The 17,328-nt window shown below is 42.7% G+C and overlaps 1 long non-coding RNA gene across 4 annotated transcripts in view; it reads right to left on the minus strand.

The window, feature by feature from the left end:
• Window positions 1-17,328, minus strand: part of LOC146397103 (uncharacterized) — a 458,248-nt gene that overhangs the window by 149,445 nt on the left and 291,475 nt on the right. For all 4 annotated transcript variants that reach the window (XR_014827055.1, XR_014827054.1, XR_014827052.1 and 1 more), the window contains exon 2: window positions 12,540-12,646. This is a non-coding gene — a long non-coding RNA (uncharacterized LOC146397103). The remainder of the gene's footprint in view (window positions 1-12,539; window positions 12,647-17,328) is intronic.

Here is a 17,328-nt window from a genome sequence, read left to right on the forward strand (position 1 = left end):
AAAAAGACAAGTATCATATGAGGTCACTAGTATGTGGCACCTAACAAAAAATGATACAAAAGAACTTATCAAAAAGAAAGAGAATCAAAGATTTTGAAGCCCAATTTACAGTTACCAAAGAGGAAGTGTGTGTGGGGGGAGGGTAAAATTAGGGGGTTGGGAATGACATATACACACTACTATACATAAAATAGGGAGCTAACAAGGACCTACAGTCCAGCACAGGGTAATCTACTCAATACTGTGTAATAATCTTTATGGGAAAATAATCTGAAAAGGAATGGAGATATGTATAGGTATAACTGATTTACTTTGCTATATACCTGAAACTAACACAACATCCTAAGTCAACTATACTCAAATAAAATTTATTTATATATAAATCATATATTATAAATTATTATTTATATATAAATTATACATTTTATATATAACACACATATAAACATTTGAGAACTGATACTGGGCTGATAAACTGATAAGCACAATAACAATAGCAATACACTGGACCTCTTGGAAGACCATTCTAGAAGGGAGCCTGTGAGAATGGTGTTAGTTTGGCAAGATTGGGTTTGGACCCTTCTTTTATTAGGCTTTTTTATTTTTTTTAATTATTATTTTTTTAATAGTTATTTCCCCAATGCATTTTTTTTCTACTGTACAGCATGGTGACCCAGTTACACATACATGTACTCATTCTATTTTCGCACATTATCAGGCTCCATTATAAGTGACTGGACATAGTTCCCAGTGCTACACAGCAGGATCTCATTGCTCATCCATTCCAAAGGCAATAGTTTGTATCTATTAACCCCAAGCTCCCCAACCATCCCACCCACTCCCGCTTGGCAACCACAAGTCTATCTTCTAAATCCATGAGCTTCTTTTCTATGGAAAGGTTCATTTGTGCCCTATATTAGATTCCAGATGTAAGTGATATCATATGGTATTTGTCTTTCTCTTACTGAGTTGCTTTACTTAGTATGAGAGTCTCTAGTTCCATCCATGTTGCTGCAAATGGCATTATTTCGTTCTTTTTTATGGCTGAGTAGTATTCCATTGTGTATATATACTAGACACTCAGAGGTTAAGAAAGTTGCCTGAAGCCGTTGCTTTAAAAAGCCTATATATGTATATATACATAAAAGCCTATGTACATATTGGGCTTTTTAAAGCAACAGCTTCAGGCAACCCTCTTAACCTCGAGTGTCTGCTTCATCTACACAATGGAAATTATAATACCCATTTTCTACACTGTTATGAGCCTGGACCAAGCACCTTACTGAAAGCAGCCAGCACAGAGCCAGCAACCTGTTGGTGCTCAGACCATGCAAGGCCCCTTCCCTTAGTGGCTGAGTGAGGAGAGCTTTGATTTGTCCTGATATTTTAACAGGGAATGTCTGCATTCGGGACCGCCCTCCCCAACCCAGTTTCAAGAGCAAGCCCATCCAATTATGTCCGTGTTGCTGCATTAATCACAGGGCTCCTGAGTGAAGGGCTTGCACAAACTGTCCTTACTGCTAGACCAGACGCTGGCAACCGCACCTGGGGTCAGGGCTCCAGGCGAGCCATCGTTCCAGCCTTTTCCTCAGCATGGGGCTTGAAGGGAGCCAGGTCTCCTCCAGCCTCAGAGGCTGCTGTGTGTGACAGCAGGAAGGACAAAGGACTGAACTTGGTCCGAGAATGCAGCCTGCACATCCAGCAGCCACTCAACAAGCCAAAGCCGAGTGGCTCTTGGTCTCTCAGGCCCCAGGCCAGCCTTGGAGACAACAGAGGCAAGATAATGGCACCTCCAGGGGGTGGACAGTGCCCAGGAGGGGAGGCTGGGAGTCACTTACTTCTCTGTTACAGTCATGAAGAAGGAAAGTATTTAGTTCTTTTCTTTAAGGGTAAAAATTCTCCAAGAAAGAAAAGAGCCTCACATTCTTGGTGGCTGCAAGAGGCCCCTGTACCTGTCCCCTCCACGTCCCATCTGGGACTCTGCTGCCTGGTATGTTTCTTTGTGTAGTAAAACCTGAGCTGGATGGTACCTGGCCAGGGAACACTGTATTTGACAGCATCTCAGGTCTCAGCTTCTTTGTAATCATTGTAGTTCACACTCTGGTAATGTCCTTTTGGCTTCCTTAGATGGTACCAAAGGACAAATGGCTTTGTGTTCCCAGCAGCCAAGCCCGATGTAAGAAAATAATAAAGGACTCTTTCTGCACAGCCGTAAGTGTGTCAAGGTAGAATGGCAGAATAATTCTTGGGGGGCGGGGTGTGCTCCTGGGCATCACAATGGTACCCATTTTGGCTCCGTGCCAACCCTTGCTACCCTCTCCTGCCAATCCTAATTTCGTGGAACTTTCTCTGCCCTTCCATGTAGGTTTTATTCACACTCAGTCATAGCAGAATTTCTTAAGCTGGCGTCTGCCGTCCTCGGCTAGGGGGCACTCCAGGAGGACATGGATGTCTGTTTCCATTTTCCTCCCGGCACGTCAGCAGGATGCACTGCAAATATTTGGTGCTCACAATGACCCAAAGCCCATGCCACTGTTACGTCTCATCAAAGGCTGGCTCCCATTTACTGAGCATCTGCAGGTGAGGTGCTTTCTATCATGGTCCTCAGGCCTAATACTACTCCCATTTTATAGAGGAGAACGTGGGAGTTCACTCTGAAATCCCAAGGCTATTTTTTCGTTTTTTTTTTTTTATGGCCACACCAGTGGCGTATGAAAGTTCCCAGGCCACAGCTACAGCCACAGTCACAGCCATGCAGGATCCAAGCCACCACAGCTCATAGCAATGCTGGATCCTTAACCCACCGAGCGAGGCCAGGGATCAAACCCGCATCCGCATGGATACTAGTCGGGTTCATTTCCACTGAGCCACAAAGGGGACTCCTCCCAGGGCTACTTTGGATATTAAAAAGAAGTTTTTAGACATGGTAGCCCAGTCTCTCCCCCAGTATCTCTACTGACCACCCCACATGGGCAATTCTCATCTGCAAGTTCATGACTCGTTTATATAAGTGACACCTCGAGGATTTTTTTTGTTAGTAAGAATTGTAATAGCTATGCTACAAAAGTTTAAAGGACCAGAAAATTACAGCAGATTTCAGGTTAGCCACTAATGATCTGTGTTCACCTCTCTGCCTTCTCATCTGCTTTTGAGGGAGGTGGTGATATAGAAATTCTGGGGGCTGGGTGGGAGCGAAATGCCATCACCCTCTCCACCCTCCCCTGCCCTGCCCACCACCCCAGCCCCCACAAGCCAGAGGGAGCCGCTATTGCTGATCTCTTACTCCTGGGTATGGCAACACATTCATATGGGACTGTGCATCCCAGAAAATCTCGAGTGTGGAGGTTTCAGGATTCCGAGCTTTCCTGCAGATAATCATTGTCATCCAGGCTGTGGTCGGGAAAGACCGAGGACCCCTCTCCTCCACCGGCTTCCCTAGGACTTTAGACTATGAACTTCCTAAAGAGGATTCACACAATTTAAATAGCTACTCATCCCCCAACCCCATTAGAACCCTGCCCATCCCATGTTACAAAGGATCATACAGAATAACTACCTACCTCTGGGGGTATTCTAACCTGCCTTGTCATACCCCATACTTCAGTTTATTCTCAAAACGGCCCTGCAGAGTAGCCCGAGAATATATCAGCTGTCTCATTTTATGGACGATAGACTCTGAGTTATAGACCTGTTCCAAGTATCTTAATCATTTTGCAAGCCCAGATGGCTTTATCGCTTTTATTCTAAGGAGGCATCAGTGGGACACAGGTGCAGCAAGTACACGCCAGCTTAAGTCGGGCACAGTTTTTATATGAACGAGCTCCAGTGAAGTCTTGGTTTCTTTTGCAGCACAAAGAGAAGCCTTTTGTCAGAAACGAGGTATATTGTTCTACTGCAAGACAGGGCTTTGGGGTTAATGAATTGGGAGGACTCCTCTTATTTTTAGAAATACACATTTCTGAATGAATCCAGGAGCGGCACCCAGGGACACATGGAAGGAAAGACAAGCAACTTGGGAAGTAATTAGAATTCAAATCTTTTTAGTCCCATTTCTATATCATAAAGAAAGTCCACGTGCGAGCTGTGGTAAATAGATACGTGAACATAAGGACGGCCTGAAAGACAACCCTGAAAAGTAAGGAGGCATTCAAGACCTCATTTTTGCTGTTGAGATTTTTTTTCCCCCAAAGATCTCAGCAGGAAAACCAGGTTCAAAGGATGTGGACAAGACCCCGGGAAGATGTGACATCCATCAGTCATTTTGTTTGAATTTTTAAAAAATCAAAAGAAAAGTAAAAGAAAAAAAAGCTGATCAGGGCAGTCTCTGTTTGTTTGTTTGTTTGTTTTTTGTCTTTTTTAGAGCCACACCTGAGGCATATGGAGGTTCCCAGACAAGCGGTCAAATTGGAGCTGCAGCGGTTGGACTATGCCACAGCCAGAGAAACGCGGGTCCGTCTGAGCTGAGTCTGTGACCTGCACCACAGCTCATGGCAATGCTGGATCCTTAACCCACTTAGCGAGGCCAGGGATGGAACCTGTGTCTTCATGGATGCTAGTCAGATTCATCTCTGCTGAGCCACAGAAAACACAAGGGAGAAGGAGAGGCTTGGCTTGATGTCAGGGCTGCCAAGGATTGAGTCATCCACCTTGCAGCATCCCTCAGCTCTGTTCTCCTATGCTGTGATGGTTAATTTTATGTGTCAGCTTGACTGGGCCATGAGTGCCCAGATATTGGGTCAAACATCATCCCGGATGGGCTGTGGGAGTGTTTCTGGATGTGACTGAATGTTTTGAATGGATAGGAGTTCCCACTGTGTCACAGTGGGTTAAGGATCTGACTACAGCAACTTAGGTGGCTGCGGAGGTGTGGGTTCAACCCCCGGCCTGGTGCAAAGGGATAAGGATCTGGTGTTGCTGCAGCTGTGGCACAGGTAGCAGCTGTGGCCAGGATTCGATCCTTGGCCTGGGAACTTCTGTATATCATGGGGGTGGCAAAAAAAAAAAAAAAATTTGAATTGATAGATTGAGGAAAGAAGACTGCCCTCCGTAATGAGGTGGGCCCCATCCAATCCACTGAAAGCCTGAGTAGAACAAAAAGGCAGACAGTCTCAAGAGTAAAAGGGTCTCCTGCCTGACTCCTTGAGCTGGGACTTTGGTCTTTTCAGCCTTCAGCTTCAGACCAAATTGCCAGCTCTTCCTGGGTCTCCGGGCTGCCACGCCGAGAACTAGAACTTACATCATTGGCTTTCCTGGTTCTCAGGCTTTTGGACTTGGACTGCATCTACCCATCAGCTCTCCCAGTGCAGGTCTTAGCACTACTTTCCCTCTGTTATTGCATAAGCCACCTCCTTCTTATATACATCAGGGTCATGTGCCCATCCCTGGATGCATGCCTGTGACTGAGGTTCTAGAAGGTGCTGAGGGATTGGCTGAACTAGGGAAAATGCCCAGGCTGGAGTCAGCAGAGAGAATGAGCCACAGGAACTAAGAGTGAGAGATGAGTGATTCCCAAAGGAGAGGTGGGGTGCTGCTACCCTATGAGAGAAGAGATGGAGATAGGCAGTGGCAGATGCCCATGATGGAGCTTTGCCCCAGGTGTTTGAATTAATAGTGAGCTTTTTTATTCAGCTTTGGAACCAGAAAAGCTAGGATGCAAATCATTGCAATGCCACTCAGCAGATAGTCCAGGACAATGTGCTTCGCTTAGACTCCAGTTCCTCATCTGTACAGTGAGAACAATATTAAGACTGGACTCTATGTACATAAGCACCCAGCAAAGTACCTAATACATAAAAATCCTCAGTAACTGGTACCTAATCTTATCCTATAGGACGGGAGATTTAAGTAACAGTGGCCTTGTTTTTTAGCTATAAAATTCATTCAAGCTGGTAGTTCTCAACCCATGTATATCCCAAGATAGCTGAAGAATATTATATAATCAATTAATAAAAGTGGATCATGCTGGCAAGGTGTAGGGGGAATGAATAGTCCCCCTTAAGCTATGTGTTAGAATCTTCAGGGGACTTTACATGGAAAAAGTACCCCTGCTGGGTCGGATAGGCAGCTCACCCTCCACCCACCCCCCTTTGTAGAAATCCCTCATACACCATTAAACCGGCTCATTAGAGCATGCCACAGCAAAAGATACCTTTAAATAATGTTTCCAGCCAAAAACAATTTTTAAAAAGAAAATGATCATTTGGAGTCACTGTGTACCCTTCTCCCTGCCCCCAAACAGCAGAAGGAAGATAATTCCCAGTTACACTGAAGATTCTAATCATAACCCATCTCCCATTACAACCATCGTGGTTAAGAATGTGCCTGCTATTTTAGGTCCATAATTATTTTTTAATAGTACTATCATTTCTTTCCATTAAGCCTGTGTCAGTGAACTAGAGCCTGGCCAAAAAGAATGAAAATACATGTAGTTGAAAGTTGACTGATAATAGAAGTATGCCTTTTTTTCTTAATCTCTGATACCAAAATGAAAGGGATACGAGAAACCAGGAAACACAACAAATGACAACTATTAATTTAGTGGTAGCGCGATTTGCATAGTAATGCAGGAAATGTGCTGCTGATTATTGCATTTGCTCTATCATTAGAACCCTGAGAAATGTTTCAAACTTGACTGCATTCTCTATCTGTTAGCACTTTTTTGATAACTAAACCATCTTCAGGATATGAATTCTTCCGTCTGTCCAAATCAGCAACCTTCACTCAGGATATGCCCCTTTTTAAGAAACATCATTTTTTCCTTATTAATACACATTTGGAAAAAATAGAGATCACATTAAATCATGTCACACTCACTTTGGTTTTGCCGCATATATTTGGAAGTCCATCTTTAACCCTTTTTTGCCCCATTTCCCAGAGATAGCGGACTCTGTTCACCACCGCGGTCACCAAGGACTTCAACAACAGGAATCATACCACTTGAGTCCCTCTTGAGATCTGACGCTGGAACATTAAACCAATAATTTTCTAACCTATGGGAGTTTCCACACAGAGAAACCTAGTAAATAACTGAAAAGTTGAAGAGGATGAGTGGGGGCCAAAAAACACAAATACCAAAGAAAGGGAATAAAAGTCATGGAAATATATTTGCTTCAATTTAGTCCAACTTTTTGGTTAAATTTGTATTTTTCCACTTGGGCGCTACTAATCTTGGTTAACTGGTCTACCCAGACTTCTCTAGGCCCTCACCTCATTGTTTCCTGCCTCTGTTTATTCAGTCTTTGTCTCTTTCGGGCTCCACCTCCCACTTAATGCAACCCTACAGTCAGTGAGCAATTCAGATTCCAAGTCCTCGAGGAAGCTGTCCATGATCAATTTCAGCTGATGGGCTCCCTCTCTCGACTCCTAAACTGATTTTATCCTTTTGACATGGCTTGGAATGTCTACTATTAATTTTTTCTTTTCTCATGTCATCTCTCCTAAATATTTTATTTCTTTTTAACAAATATTTACAGCAAGTAGCACTCCCTGTAGGCTTTGGCAATATAGGAATGCTTGAAACAACAGGCTCCCCATTATCAGGAAGTCTCCTCGTTGGTTTACAATGAAGTAACATCATATACACATTCAATTATTGGCAAACATGGAGCAGGTGGGTGAAGCTAAGTGGATTGGGAAGGAAAAAAGAAGACAACAATTTAAAGAGTACAGGCAGCTCTCCCTCAGTGAGCAGGTGCCGGAGTAAATGTGAGCGGGGAAATAAGTGTCTATCGGTTTTCTCTCTCTTGCATCCTCTCTGCCATCCCTCTTTCCCTCCTTATTGGGAGATGTTCACCTGTGAGGACGAACATCTCTTGTATTTAGTGCATATTTTTCTAACATGACCCCTAGAAATAAGTCAACCACTTCATTCATTGCTCACCAGACGCAGGGATCAGGTATAATACTAGGGGGAAAATGGACTGTTGGACACACTGAAAGATGAATATGAATGCACATCATTCTCCAACACAGCACCTCCCTTAGAAACTTCCAGGGGTGATGATGAACACAGGAGACTTTTGTCTTAGGGGCCTCTGTTCCTGAACCTACCATCCGAATGAGATGCTCCGTTGGGAAATTTCCCAGAGGGAGGGCATGCATTTTGGTCATTCTCTCCCTCAAGGGCTAAGAGTGCCTCGCAGTAGCTACTGCCTAGTAATCTCCTAGGCTCACAAGAGCTTAAGGACAGAGGGGTCAGACCTACAGTCAAGACAAGCCCGGTCACTCTCGAGAATCTGCAAGGAGAAGAGTTGGGTTCACAGTGCTCTCTGGATACTGCTATCTGGTGGGTTGTTTTGCAAGAGAAGGACCAAGGGGTTGGTGGGCATTAAGCCGTGGCCAAGCTCTGAAGTCCCCTCTGCCCTGTGTCCTCTCCTTTCCACAAAGAGCCTCCTTCAACGAGAGGAATTCCCACAATCTAACTTTTTTGGACAACTTTCTTTACTTGATGCAAGTCCAGCTTATTTTCCTCGAGGGCCCTTGGTCATGTCAAAGATGGCATAGACTTGGTGAAAAGAGATCTGGGTTTAATGGTAAGATACTCATTGTATCATATGTTTTCCATTCAGCTGGCCAGGGTCTTACCTTCTTTCTCTTTAACTGCATTTTGCTCCAGCATTGGCAAAGAAAGAATGCAAAGTGGAAGCCACAAGCAGATCTCATAGAAGCCTAGGATGCTGAACCCAGACAAAGCTCTTGCAAGACGAAAAAAAAAATAAAAAACATATACTGTATGTTTGGGGCAAGTAGCCTGTCTTGCGGCCATTACCATAGCAAAGAGTCTCGTGAGTTCACGACCCTGACACAGGTGGTCCAGCTCCGGGGATCTAAGCCAGAGGGGGGAAGACACCTGGAGAACCCTTAAGAGGTGGAGCCCTGAGCAAACCCTCTAACCGGCAGTATCTAATTTTAACGCTTCATCCGCTGAAAAGGAAGTTATGCAAACGGTTCCGCTCCTTACAGAAATAAAAGTCAAAATGGATCTATCCTTATATTTTAAAACATCTTTCAAACAAGATCCCAAAGACAAAAGTCAGCCTTGAACAGAAATCAAGATCTAAGCATGAGCTCAGCAAAATAGCATGGAAATAAATCCATCATCTATGCTACGTATTTCAACAAATATGCCAACAATAATAACATTTTAGGTGTGGTCTTCAAAAGCCAGTGCGTCTTATATTAAATTCCCTGTAGCACTTTTGAATTGAGTTGAATAACAAAGGAAAGCAGTTTGTATATTTACGGAATTCTTTTCTTCAGAAACTCTTTGACTCAAGTGAAATGCATCCCATATGTGAGATAACTAAACTGCATCTCCATATATTTTCCTTTAGCACCATTTTTCAGTCAATGAGTGCTTCCAGGGATAGTTTTCCAAGTTTTCCTCCTACTTTGCTCAGACAAGATGTTTTAAGGAAAGAAAAAAAGCAGGAGGAAATATTTCATCGCTATGTAGAAACAAGCATAGTCCAGAAGGCAAATGGGGAGTTCCCGTCGTGGCGCAGTGGTTAATGAACCCGACTAAGAACGAGGAGGGTACGGGTTTGATCCCTGGCCTTGCTCAGTGGGTTAAGGATCCGGTGTTGCTGTGAGCTGTGGTGTAGGTCGCAGATGCGGCTCGGATCCTGCGTTGCTGTGGCTTTGGTGTAGGCCAGCAGCTAAACCTCCAGCTCCGACTAGACCCCTAGCCTGGGAACCTCCATATGCCATTGGTGCGGCCCTAAAAAGACCAAAAAAAAAAAAAAAGGCAAATGGGAAAGCCACTGGTTTGCTTCTACCACCTCAAACCCAAGCGAACCTTGCCCAGTGCTTTTCATTATCTGATGTTCAGTGGTGATAGCCTAGACCAAGAGAGCCCCTTCATAATGTGCAGATGCTGAAGGATGTTAAAAACGAACAAGTTTTTTTTTTTTTTTTTTTCCAAATCACAGAAATTCTTAAGTGACACCACTTTTGGAAAGAATTCTTTTAAAAGGAAACGAAGGAATTCCCATTGCGGCTCAGTGATTAACGAATATGACTAGCATCCATGAGGATACAGGTTCTATCCCTGGCCTCACTCAATGGGTAAAGGATCTGGAGTTGCTGTGGCTGTGGCGTAGGCCGGCAGCTACAGCTCCAATCAACCCCTAGCCTGGGAACCTCCTAAAATACGAAATAAATAAATAAATATATTTTACATACATACATACAAACGAAAACAGCTCTCAACCGTTTTTTTTTGTTTTGTTTTGTTTTTGTTTTTTTCCCTGTCCCTCAGCCCTACCTTTGAAAAAATTGGAAACTATGCTTAGATTCATTCAACAAACATTTCCTGGGCATCCGCTACATGCTGGGCACCTGCTGGACCCCAAGGAGGCCATGCTGAAGATGGTTCCCTACAGGAGTCTCAGTCCAGAGAGGGTGTCTGGCTCAGATTTTAGGGAGGGGAGGGGAGGGCGTTCTCCCCCCCTCCCCCCAGGAGCTAGTATGTGAGTTTAAAGATAAGTGGGAGGGTGAGAAGGAGAGAGGGCAGGTGCCAGGTGGGGTGGGAGGTTCAGCGGAGTGGAGAGAAGAAGGGATAGCCAGGTACCTTCCCCACCGGAAGACCAGGTAGGAGGGGGATGTGACAAGATGAGGCTGAAGAGCCACGGGGCCAGGCCACCAAGGCTTTGCAAGGCAAGCCCAGGAATTTGGGTTTCATCCTGGAGGGAGGAGGAGGACCACTGAAGGGTTGTAACCATGCAGTCAGTGACAAGGTGACATCTGGGTTTTCATCAAGGTAGGGACAGGGTCAAGGTTATATTTTTTCAAAATCAACTGAGCTGAAGTTCAGAGGCTAGATAGGGAGGGGAGAGCAGACCTAGAAGCTAGAAGGGCTTTTAGCAAGGTAGCTTTCCTGAGAGCTCTCTGGGTGAAAACGTCTCGCCATCCCGTAAGGCCTGCTTCCTTATCTCCCAGCATCACTAGCTTTTCAGGAAGCAAGTGGGTCATCTGAGAGCACCCCCTTCCCCCAGTGGCACAGCCCTCAGACAGAAACCGTAAGGAGATTCAGCTGGCACCTTTGGACCCCCAGCCACTTCTGGCAAACCATGGTCACCCTGAAAGGCTTTGCAGTCATCAGATAACAGGCAACCTGCAATGGGTTATTTTAGAAGTTTTAGTTTCCAATTTCCTCATCTCTTACAAATGCTAGTTATTTATCTTCTAAATAAAACTGAGTACGGGGAGTTCCCATCATGGTGCAGCAGAAACAAAACCGACTAAGAACCATGAGGTTGCAGGTTCGATTCCTGGCCTTGCTCAGTGGGTTAAGGATCCAGCGTTGCCGTGAGCTGAGGTGTAGGTCGCAGATGTGGCTCAGATCTGGTGCTGTGGCTGCAGTTCCAATTTGACTCCTAGCCTGGAAACCTCCATATGCCGCAGTACTGTCCTAAAAAGATGAATGAATGAATGAATGAGTAAATAAATAAATAAAAATAAAACTGAGTACAAGTCAGATTTGGAAAACTCTGAGAACTACACAGTAGGCAGTGAAATACCCTGATATGTACCTCCTCCTACCCTGAAGAACTTCAAAATATTTTCTGTAGAAATAATAATTAGTCTTCGGTGTTTTGCTTGGCCTCTATGACAACAGAGAGTGTATCTGTAGGGTATTCTGGAAATATTCCAGAAACATGGGTTAGACCCTTAAGAGCAAAAAGAAAAAGCTCTGACCGTCTCAAACCTATTCTTAATCCAAAAAGTATCAAGTTGAACACTGGCCTCCATGCAGCAAACTGGGATAAGAGACCTGGGAAGCTCTTCAGATGTGGAATTTTCTTTTATTCTTAACTTCTAAAGGTTAGATGTGAGCATAACAGGATGATAACCTCTTTCCCCACCAGGACAGCACAATCCAGGCTAAGGATGAAATGATGCCTACACTGATTAAGAGAAACTAACCAGTCTTCACATTAGCCTTAAAAGTTCCCAGATAACCTGAGAAGTGACAAGAAACAGAGATCATAAATAATGGTAAGTGTCCCAAAGAAAGAATACACGCAAACCAGCTCTGCTCATCCTAGAGGATAATTCTTTTTCATGCTACATAGCAAAGGAGTGCAATCTCTTCTTTTTAGTTTTGTCTGGTTTACTATAAACAAATTCCAGATAGGCCTCTCAGACCCCTTTCACCCACATGTCTCTCTAAAGATGTGAAGCTTTGCAGAAACAAACTGCACACACTAGAGTCTTATTTCTTCTAAAAATCAGAGAGAAAAAAGAAGGAAGGAACGGAGCCAATCGGAGGCTTTTGTAGCCTCCACCGTATCTTTTTTCTTAGAATATTAAATATTTTTAAATGGATGTGTGATCTTAATGCCCGTAAGAAATACTCCTTTTTTTTTTTTTTTTTTTTTGCTGTGTCCCCAGCATGTGGAATTTCCCAGGGCAGAGGTTGAACCTGCATCACAGCAGTGACCCAAGCTGCTACAGTGACAATGCAGGATCATTAACCTACTGCGCCGCAAGAGAATGCCACTAGTTATTTTTTAATAAAATTCAAACACTTATTTTACCTCACATAAGCCTGGGATGGGGCCATCCAGCTCTTATATCTGAGTGTCTGCTGGAATAACTCTGGTGGATTCCTCCAGGATGCTCTCTGTAGGTCTTAGGACAAACCCTGAAGGTCAAGAGAGAGACAGAAAAGTTAATGCCATTCAGAACGTTTGATTTTTTTTTAGAATATCTTTTTTATTATTATTTTTTAATTTCCCCAATACATTGTTTTTTTTTCCAACTGTACAGCATGGTGACCCTTAGAAAACTATACATAGAACTATCATACGACCCAGCGATCCCACTCTTGAGCATCTATCCAGGCAAAACTTTCCTTGAAAAAGACACATGCACCCACATGTTCATTGCAGTGTTATTCACAATAGCCAAGACATGGAAACAACCTAAATGTCCATCGACAGATGATTGGGTTAAGAAGCTGTGGTGTATGTGTGTATATAGACAATGGAATACTACTCAACCATAAAAAAGAGCAAAATAATGCCATTTGCAGCAACTTGGATGGAACTAGAGACTCTCATACTGAGAAAAGTAAGTCATAAAAATTGATTTTTAAAGTAATACCTCAAACAAACCAGCCAACCAACACTCTACCCTGAGATGAAGTATGGTGTGTTGTTCTATGGGGTTCCAGAGTCTGAGCACCTGTCTGCTATTGATACTGTTCCAGTTTTCCTCTGGGAAACTACTTCCTGCACCCTCAGTCCATGTGCTTCAGTGGAGCCGACTCCAGCCCTGCATCTGGAGGCAGCCACTGACCCAGGGCTGCCCGTGAGAGGATTACATTCTCCTGGTACCGTGATGGGTCCAGGAGCAGCATGTTGCAGCCAGAGCCTGTGTGAAGCAACTGCTCTCACTCAGAGACATTCAGTCCCTTGTATTCCTGCTGGACTCCAACCTGGACCACAGTGGGCCTCGGGTGGCCATCTTTCCACTACAAGGTGAGAAGCTACTGAGAATGGAGCCCACTCATCAAGGGAGCTCTTCCAAGGGTCTATGTGAGAGACAGAAAGAGGGAAAATGTGTCTTTATCTGTACTCCTAGATCAAGCAGCATGTGATATGACACATCCCTGGACTTTCCAGTTATGCATGTCAATGAATTTCCCCTTCAAGATCAAGCCAATCTGAGACAGATTCTGCCATTTGCACCAAAGCATGTCTTAATGGATACTATTGTAGATGGAAGAAGGAACTGATTGCCAACTTTGGGCAATATGACATTGGAAATGACTGGCAATGGCTCAAGTCTGCGGCCAAGTAGGGCTTATTCTCCAGTTAGTAAAATCTTAATGTGGCAGCCCCCCTTTTGCTTCTGTAGGGCTGCTGAGTAAATGAAATTACAAGATGAAATAAAGAGGACCTGGAGTGGTAAATATGAAGTAAAACATAAATTTATATTCCTGTTATAGAGGTTGGAAATAATTCACCTAAATATAGAGTTTCTAAAAATTCACAAAGATGGGGAAAACGGTGATAAAAGCCAATAAAGATAGAAGTCAGAAAAAACAATCCAACATAAAAATAATTGGTACCTTATAACAGAGAATACTACTGAAGATAAAATGAATTTAGATATATAGTATATAAGGATGCCCCCCAAGCAAACACACAAACCCGCCTTTATTTATATATGTTGTATAAATATATAATATATTTATACTCTATGTAATTTATAGTTTTCCAGGAAAACACGAAGGAACATGCATAACATTAAGACATGCTTTTTAAGTTATTAAATGTAAAGGAGAAAGAAATAATTTGTCAAGCCAAAAGGTACCTATAATTGCGGGGGTTGAGGAGAGAGACTCAAGCTGGCTTCTGAATTCTCTTTAGCAGAATTCAAAGCAGAAGACATTGGCACAATGACAAGTGGCCCAAAGTAAAGAAAGTGTGTCTACAATAGTTTTATCTACCTAAGATATCCTTCAAGTATAAAAGCAACATGGAAACAACCTCCAACTAAAAAAAAAAATTGGGCGTACAGTAATACTGAACAATTTTGACAAAGCTCCTTGACAACAAAATCCAACCAATTACGATAAATCAAAATAGTGACATTGGCAATAGAGAACCACATTAAGATGACTGGTAGAAAATCTCAAATTCACTGTTATGTCAAACCAACACTAAACAACTGTGGGAATTATGAGAAAGGTGAATGTTATAAACCTGCCAATGTAAACACAGTCATCAGGAGCAACTGCTATCTCCTAGGAGGAGATAAGGAAAGAAATACAATGTTGCTAATGCTCCCATTGCCTAGAGCAGGAAGTGGGGGAGTATTGTCTGAAATGGAAGCAAATAGCAAACCACAGAAGATGCAATGGCTCCAGCTGACGATTCCAGCATCTCTACTTTAGCGTAGAGTAAGTGTGAAGCTGCATGAGCATGAACCCAACCAGAGGAAAACAGAGCAAGAGAAATGGGTAAAAGGGAGAGAGAGACATCATTATCATTTCTAGATCCAGCTGATTCTAGAATTAACACCCTAAGACTTTCTAGTGACATGAGCCAATTACTTATTCTTTTCATAGGCTAAAAATTAATTTTTCAGCCTTAGAAAATTCTTTTAGAAAATAATATATGATACAAAAAAAATTATGGGTCAACAAAACCTATTTCAGTTTAGATTTTTTTTATAAGAGTCCTTTTATTTATTTATTTATTTATTTATGTATTTATTGGTCTTTTTAGGGCTGCACCTGCGGCATACGAAAGTTCCCAGGCTAGGGGTAGAATCAGAGCTGCAGCCACCAGCCTACACCACAGCCACAGCAGAGCAGATACAAGCCACGTCTGCGACCTACACCACAGCTCATGGTGATGCTGGATCCTTAACCCACTGAGCGAGGAGGCCACGGATCGAACCCATGTCCTCATGAATGCTAGTCGGGTTCGTGAACCACTGAGCCACGATGGAACTCCTAGAGGTTTTGTTGTTGTTTTTCACCATGCCCAGGGCATGTGGAAGTTTCTGGATTCAAATCTGAGCCCCAGTAGTAACCTACGCCATAGCAGTGACAATGCTGAGTCCTGAACCACTAGGCCATGATTCAGATTTTCTTCTTTTAAATTCAAATAAAGTTAAATTTAAGTACTTGTCATTAAAAAAATCGGTTAAATCCATCTTTATAACCATCTCTATCAACTTGATATGTCTATTAATACTTTTACATGTATATATGGAATAAATAACAGTCACTTTAAGAATTTTTGTTTCTGGAGGATGGGATTTCATGTCTATTACTCACTTTCACCTTTGTACTTTTCTGCATTGAGTGTGTCAGTTTTTGTTTAACATGAGCATATATCACATTTATTATATCAATAGCATGAATTTCATTTTTTAAAATTTGTTTAGTTTTGTTTTTTTAAGGGGAGTTTTGTCTGGATATATGCCCAAGAGTGGGGTTGCTGGGTTATATGGTAGTTCTACATTTAGTTTTCTAAGGTACCTCCACACTGTTCTCCATAGTGGTTGTACCAGCTTCCATTCCCACCAACAGTGCAGGAGGGTTCCCTTCTCTCCACACCCTCTCCAGCATTTATTATTTATGGGCTTATTAATGATGGCCATTCTGACTGGTGTGAGGTGGTACCTCATAGTAGTTTTGATTTGCATTTCTCTAATAATCAGGGGTGTTGAGCATTGTTTCAAGTGCTCGTTGGCCACCCACATATCTTCCTTGGAGAAATGTCTATTCAGGTCTTTTGCCCATTTTTCAATTGGGTTGTTGGCTTTTTTGCTGTTGAGTTGTATAAGTTGTTTGTATAGTTTAGAGATTAGGCCCTTGTCAGTTGCATCATTTGAAACTATTTTCTCCCATTTTGTAAACTGTTTTTTGTTTTCTTTTTTGGTTTTCCTTGTTGTGCAAAAGCTTGTCAGTTTGATTAGGTCCCATTAGTTTATTTTTGCTTTTATTTCTGTTGCTTTGGGAGACTGACCTGAGAAAACATTTGTAAGGTTGTTGTTAGGGAATGTTTGGCCTATGTTCTCTTCTAGGAGTTTGATGGTGTCTTGGTCTTACATTTAAGTCTTTCATCCATTTTGAGTTTATTTTGGTACATGGTGTGAGAGTGTATTCTAGTTTCATCAATTTGCATGCAGCTGTCCAGGTTTCCCAGCAATACTTGCTGAAAAGACTGTCTTTTCCCATTTTATGTTCTTGCCTCCTTTGTCAAAGATTAATTGACCTTTGGTGTCTGGGTTTTCTGTTCTGTTCCATTGGTCTGTATGTCTGTTTTGGTACCAGTATCACACTGTCTTGATGACTGTGGCTTTGTAATATTGCCTGAAGTCTGGGAGAGTTATGCCTCCTGCTTGGTTTTTGTTCTTCAGAATTGCTTTGGCAATTCTGGGTCTTTGGTGGTTCCATATAAATTTTTGGATTGTTTGTTCTAGTTCTGTGAAAAATGTCATGGGTAATTTGATAGGGATTGCATTGAATCTGCTGATTGCTCTGGGTAGTATGGCCATTTTTACAATATTGATTTTTCCAACCCAGGAGCATGGACTATCTTTCCATTTCTTTACATTTTCCTTAATTTCCTTGATAAATGCAACTGCATGTTCATTGCAGCACTATTCACAATAGCCAAGACATGGAATCAACCCAAATGTCCACAGACAGATGATTGGATCAGGAAGATGTGGCATACATACACAATGGAATACTACTCAGCCATAAAAAAGAACAAAATAATGCCATTTGCAGCAACACGGATGGAACTAGAGACTCTCATCCTGAGTGAAGGAAGTCAGAAAGAGAAAGACAAATACTAT

Source organism: Sus scrofa, chromosome 14 (assembly GCF_054392235.1).
Source record: "Sus scrofa isolate SSC_HxYL_T2T_F1_AM1 chromosome 14, Sscrofa_HxYL_maternal_Yorkshire_Landrace_v2.0, whole genome shotgun sequence".
NCBI classification, from domain to species: domain Eukaryota; kingdom Metazoa; phylum Chordata; class Mammalia; order Artiodactyla; family Suidae; genus Sus; species Sus scrofa.